The following is a 6,633-nucleotide window of genomic DNA, read 5'->3' as shown; positions in this document are numbered from 1 at the left end:
ATGCTATCCAAGAGGTTCTGTGATAAATATGAGAAATTTATTAGGGAGTTCTGGTGGGGAGAGGAAGATGGTCATCGAAAGGTCCATTGGATGTCATGGCAAAGAATGACGAAACCAAAGAGAGCGGGAGGTATTGGTTTCAGAGACATGCATCTTTTCAATCAAGCACTCCTTGTGAAACAAGGTTGGTGACTCATTCAGAATCTGAATGGCTTATGTGCGAGAGTGCTCAAATCGAAATACTACCCTCACGGTAATCTCCTAGACACTATCTTTGCTTCGGATGCCTCTTCGGTTTGGAGAGCTATTGAGATCAGTCTGCAACTCCTGAAGAAAGGCCTAATCTGGAGGATAGGTGATGGAAAACACATTCAAATCCAACATGACCAATCGCTACCGAGAAAGGAAGGCCTCATGACAGCTACCTTCACCAGAAGGTCACGCCTGCGATGGGTCAACCAACTAATGCTCCCGGACAGAAAAGAGTTGAATGTTGAATTAATAAATCAGATCTTCTATCCTTTTGATGCGGCTGAGATTTGCAAGCTCAAAATTCCAGCCTCTGAGGTAGATGACCGTGTAGCATGGCACAATGAAAGTAATGGAATCTTCTCAATAAGGAGTGCGTATAAATTAGCAGTGACTTGTGCGAGCAAATCAAGCAATGACACTTCGAGCTCCACGAGGGATACAAATGATCGTAGCATTTGGGACCTCATTTGGAAAGCTAATGTACCGGGCAAAGTCAGAATTTTTAGTTGGAGAGTGGCGACGAATACTTTGGCAACAAAGGAAAATAAACGGAAAAGAACACTTGAGATGGACGGCATCTACAGCATCTGCGGTAATGGCAAGGAGGACCAATACCATGCGGTCATTTCATGTACTCCCTCCGTCCGGGTGTATAAGTCATTCGCGTAGTTCTAGGTCATCGATTTGAGGAATTAAATATGTGTTATATGTCATGAAAAGTATACCACTAGATTTCCACACGGATGTAGTTTCTAAATATATATTTTTTGTCACATATAATACATATTTAGATAGTTAAATTATCGACCTAGAACTACGCGAATGACTTATACACCGGGACGGAGGTAGTACAAAGAGTAAAAGCCTCAGATACGTAATGAGAGAGGTTTGGAGTCTACCTCCAGAGAAAAAAATTTGGTACACAGGTGAGGATTGGCTGCAAGTACTGCTGGACACTGAAGATGATGATACTCGCGCCAATAACATGTTGCTTCTCTGGCGCTCTTGGTATTTGAGAGAAGACTGCATCCGTAATAATGGGAAGGAGACAATCAGACGCTCCGCTCAGTTCCTGGAGAAGTGCGCAGAGGAGCTAAAAACGCCAGATCCTATACGCATTTGTCAGATGGAAAAGAAAATACAGGTTTGCCAGAATCGATGACGAGGGGCCCTGACAGTCTGAACTTGCAGTGGTCGCCTCCGGAACCAGGTTCCGTCAAGCTGAATATACGGATGCTGCTTTCGAGGCTGATACTAGAGCAGGCGCTGCAGGTGCAGTCGCTTGGATCACCACGGCCAGGTAATCATGTCAGTATGCAAGAAGCTGCGACCTAGTAATAGTGCGGAAGAGGCGGAAGCCAATGCTGCTCTGATTGGTCGGAAGGAGCTGGCCGTCATGTTTAATGGTCAGTTGATCCTCGAAATGGATAACCAATTCATTGTGAGAGGAGCGGCGCCGATGAAGAATGGAGGACAATCGGCGGGAGCGGCGACGGCAGTTTTCGATGATTGCTATTTTATGGCTTGCGATTTTACTATTATTAGATTTGAACATTGTAATAGGGAAGCAAATAAAGTTGCTCATGAAATTGCTAGGCTAGCGAAATATTCAGCTACTAGGGATTGGTTTGAGGAGCCCATGATTGATATTGTATCTTTTCTTATTGATGATGTAACTGTTATTTCTAATCAATAAAGCTTAATGTTTTCAAAAAAAAATCATTGTGAGAGAAGTATGTACTCAGACTCCCTCGCGGTCTACATACTACGGCCTAATTATGGATATTAAACAGGCAATGGCTGCCTTTCCTGCATGTGAGGTCCAACACGTGAAGCGGTGCAAAAATGCTTTGGCACATGGACTAGCAGTGCTGAACAAAAGTAGTGAAGACCAACTGATGGTCGCGGACGTGCCCCTCAGTCTTAGATCTCTGATGATCTCCGAATGTACTGGTCCTTTTGAGTAGGCCTTCTACTCTAGTCTCAAAAAAAAGTATTCCTATGGTGCCAGGGAGTTGCACAATCTCATGGTCTTAAGAATAGATATTTGATATGAAGAAAGTTATAACAATAAAATGATACGATCAACTGCTAAGCTTACAGTTGGGTCTTATCCATCACATCATTCTCCTAATGATGTGATCTCGTTATCAAATGACAACTCATGTTTATGGTTAGAAAACCTTAACCATCTTTGATCAACGAGCTAGTCTAGTAAAGATTTTACTAGGGACATAGTATTTGTTTATGTATTCACACATGTATTTAAGTTTATGGTCAATACAATTCTAGCACAAATAATAAACATTTATCTTGAATAAGGAAATATGATAATAACAAATTTATTATTGCCTTTAGGGTATATTTGTAATAGGTGTGTGTGTCCGTTTGTGAATAACGATGTAACAGGCGTTGAAGGCCTTGAATAAGACTTGGCCGAAACGAGAGGGGAGCTGCGAAATACGGAGAGATAGAAGTTTGGTGGGCCTCCTAGTCCCAGTGCATCAGTTTGGTGATGGATCCCATGACCCAGCTTGTATTTCTGTGAGCATTTATATTGCACAATTACCTTTAGGCTTTGTTTGGCAGAGGAGTATTTGAGAGGTTTTGGGAGGAGGGGATTTGGGAGGATTTGGTGAATCCCTCCCTTCCACCCAATCCCCTCAAAACCCTTTGAATACACAAAACCCCTCCATCCACAATCCTCTTTGTCCAAAATTTCTGTTTGGTACGCAGGATTTATAATATTGACTCAACATGGTGTAGAACATTTAAAAATTTAATCTTTACAATGTATAAATATGAGACGAAGTGACTACAGGGGAATGATTTAGCAGCAGTTTTTCCCAGCAGCAACATAATTTTGCATGACTTGAAATTAATATCTCATCACAACAACATAATTTATCATAATAACATGACTTCGAATCCGAATCCCATCAATCATAATTTATCATAACATCATAATCTTTCACGGCAATAACAATTCATCACAGCCACCACATAATTTTACAACAAAGATAAAACTTGCTACAAACTATAAAATCTCAAGACGGCGGTAATTTGTTCACTCTGACAAGATTCCACGCGGTAGGTCTCTGTCAAAATAAGAACATACCGAAGTTGAGAACTCCACTTCGTTTGCATAGAACAAGGGGAAACAAAGCTTAAATAAAAGCTCAGTAGCTATATTCGGTACATCTCAGTATCTATAACTAGCAAGCCGCTTGAATAATGATTAACATGATCAGGTGGCACACTAATTTTGTAACATGATCAGGTGCCAAACTAATAATCGTCTCTGATAGCTTGCTTCAATGCTAATTTTGTAAGTCTAGAGCACAAACACACATGAAAATATAAGAAGTAACTGCCTGAAAACGTGAATAAAGATGGACAGAGAAAAACGGTAGACGAATGAGTATCCATGTAGCATGGACAGATGTACTAGCATGTAGACATCTAATGCATGGCTGCCACACTTCAGACTGCTTCATTTTAGTTGTACTTGCCATCTTACTAACCGAATATAGCATTCGGGAGCTCGCTTATCGCTGGCTAGACAATGGCAGCTAAACTGATATGCATTTTAAACAGACTGAACCAAAAGTGAACAGTGATATACTGAAAGGAATAACTGAAGAAAGACTGAACCATATAACACAACATCATCTCAAGCTGTTATACAAGGTCTGAAATAAAAATGCTATGATAACTGAACATTTCTGGAAAAAAGGGTCGATGAAACTGAGAAACATTCCTTTTAGTCTGGTCCGGGTAGAACTAGGTTCAAAACCAAAGTTTCCCAAGAGGCGCACCACATCGTTACTATATTTCAGATCAGTTAGAAAGGCATCGTTACTACAAGTTAGCAAGGTCAATTACATATATTTGTGTGAGAACAGAACACATAATTAATGTATCAACTTAATAGGGAGGTAGATAGATAGAAACTAGTCATTTATATTTGAGTTACAGGGAATTGGTTCTCCCATGTAACAGAAACTAAAACCAGTTAAACAAAATGAGGCAACACTAAAGCATGCAGAAGATGGACAATTAGAATCAAGACCAAAATCAAAGAGACTTTTCCCTTGCATAAGCAACAACCATCAGGTATATTTACTGATCTACAGTCATAAGTAGCTTACCTTAGAGGGGAAAAGGTCAGCTCTTCGGTCGGGGTTAAGGAGGCTGATGGTGGTGGAGCGTGGAAGAGGCTGCAAGGTCCATGGAGGGAGAACAAGTTAGCAAGGTCCATTACATAGATTCAGTTCAATGGAAATGGACCAAATTAGCTAGCTAGCTAGATAATAAATCGATGACAGAAATAGGAACCAATCTGTGTGATACCGTCAATACAAGACCAAGTTAGCTAGCTAGCTAGAGGACTATTTGCTTCACCAAAAGTGCACAGAAATCAGACTTGTTACTTGTAGTCGATAAACAGGGAGGCAAGCAAGTAGTCTAGATCTCCACTGTTGTTTAGGAAATAACAGATGATAAGAAATGAACAACAGCTCTAGAACTATCAAGAGCTAGACTAGAGTTAAATCAAGACCTACGTCAACTGTATTCAACGAAATCTTCAAAGGTTAAAACCAGAACAAGAGAGCACTTCCACTAAGCAATTACGATCAGCACACAGGAGCACTTGCTTCTGAAACATTTATTTGTACCATTGCCTTCACCTCTCGATTGAAAACTTAGAACTATCCCAGGTTCAGGAAAACAGGGCACAACAATCGTAAAATAATTTATGCGTATCAGCGGCAAGCATGACAGACCCAAAACTAACCACATTCTGAAACCTACCATCCCTAGGGCTAAATTACACAGGAATAAAGTAATCTACCAGATTATGAACGCCGCAGATTGCCTGCCATGTTCCTGTACAGTCTAGTGTACATGAACACTGATCTGGAACAACAAACAGAAGGAGCTGTTACAACAATCTGATTAAAATTCAGTAAAAACTTAACAAGTCTGATCAAATAAAAACTTTCCATTGGTACAACAATATGTAGCTGGTACATCTCCTTACTTCAGTTGGCAGCCAGTCATCTAATCAAAAGAATTTCTACAGCATGCCAATCATCTAATCTCCGGACTTCAGTTGGCTCATTTTACACTGTTTGTACAGCAACAACGAGCAGCAAGTAGCAGCGGCAGCAAGCAGTAGCATCAAGAATTCAAGATAATTGATTCTTGCCTGATTGAACACACGTACACAGCTCCTGGATCTGATTCTTTTCGTTTATGGTACACATGCGCACACAAAACCGGTGTATTGGCACAAGCTCGAATCAAGCCTGCTTCTTTTCGTTTATTTCTCGTCTCTGCTCAGGGTTTACATGCGAATATATACCGTTGGTGGCCCATGAGGATGAACTGACTCCACATATCAAACACGCATCCAGTGGTAAAAATACTTAAAAAGGAGTACAACTATAATCCAGAGGAAAATCTATCGTTAATTCAGGTTACAGAACAAGTCACACAGCAGGAAGTGCGCATTTCTATTCCAGATTAGAGCATCCCAAGAACATCCAACAAATTTCATTCATCACTAACACTTCTAGATTCAGACAGACGAGTCAAACACCAAGGTAACTACAAGCACCACCAAAAACTAGCGATCTAAGAGGAGGTGAACTTGGTGACGGCCTTGGTGCCCTCGAAGACGGCATGCTCGGCAAACTCGCCGGGGAGGACGAGCCAGCAGCCATGGCCGGGCGGATGGAGGAAACCTAAACGACGAGGGGAAGGAGGGGACGCGAGGCGAGGGCTTACCACCGGGGAGAAGGCCAGTACGGCGGAGGAGGTACGTCGGCGTCGAGGCGTCGGTCGGCGGCGTGTTGAGGAGTCGGGCGGCGGTGTCTTGAGGAGGAGCCGGGCGGCGGCGGCGGCGTCTCCTCCAAATCCTCGAGGGGGACTCAAGGGCTTAGAGCCGCGTGGAAAGGAGGGGTCCGGAGGGGGTTCGGGGGAATTGGGCCGTGAAAGCCCTGTGTACCAAATGGGCCAACGGGGATTTGGGAGGATTCTGGGCCACGCGAGGAAATTCCGTTGAAAACCCCTCCGATCCGCTTCTACCAAACGAGGCCTTAAGAAAATTAATTGCACAATTTTATTGTTGGCAAGCCCCTCAAATAAAACCGGCGTATTTTTTATTTTTTTAAGGGTTCGATGGATTTTTCCCGGAACCCTCTCAAAGCCCACACTAATCCCAGGATAGTTGGTCCCACGGCTCCGGAGCAATTTCCCCTCTCCTCCGTCGTTCCACTCCACATAGCACGCGCCGCTCAAAACCCTCATCCCCGTCGCGGCGCTTTCGGCGACGGCCATGGATACCGGGGTGCCAGCCCTTCCCTTGAATCCAGT

At 42.8% G+C, this 6,633-nt stretch overlaps 1 long non-coding RNA gene across 1 annotated transcript; it reads right to left on the bottom strand.

Annotated features, from left to right (window-relative positions):
* Nucleotides 1-3,138: 3,138 nt before the first annotated feature.
* LOC123060808 (uncharacterized) lies at nucleotides 3,139-6,226 on the bottom strand. Its single transcript, XR_006428160.1, has 3 exons — nucleotides 6,046-6,226; nucleotides 4,404-4,472; nucleotides 3,139-3,350 (listed from the first exon to the last, which is right to left on the bottom strand). It is a non-coding gene; the product is annotated as an uncharacterized lncRNA (long non-coding RNA).
* Nucleotides 6,227-6,633: the final 407 nt, after the last annotated feature.

The sequence above is a fragment of the Triticum aestivum genome, chromosome 3A (assembly GCF_018294505.1).
Source record: "Triticum aestivum cultivar Chinese Spring chromosome 3A, IWGSC CS RefSeq v2.1, whole genome shotgun sequence".
Taxonomy (NCBI): Eukaryota; Viridiplantae; Streptophyta; class Magnoliopsida; order Poales; family Poaceae; genus Triticum; species Triticum aestivum.
The sequence above is the reverse complement of the archived record's forward strand: the minus strand, read 5'-3'. Positions and strand labels throughout refer to the sequence as shown.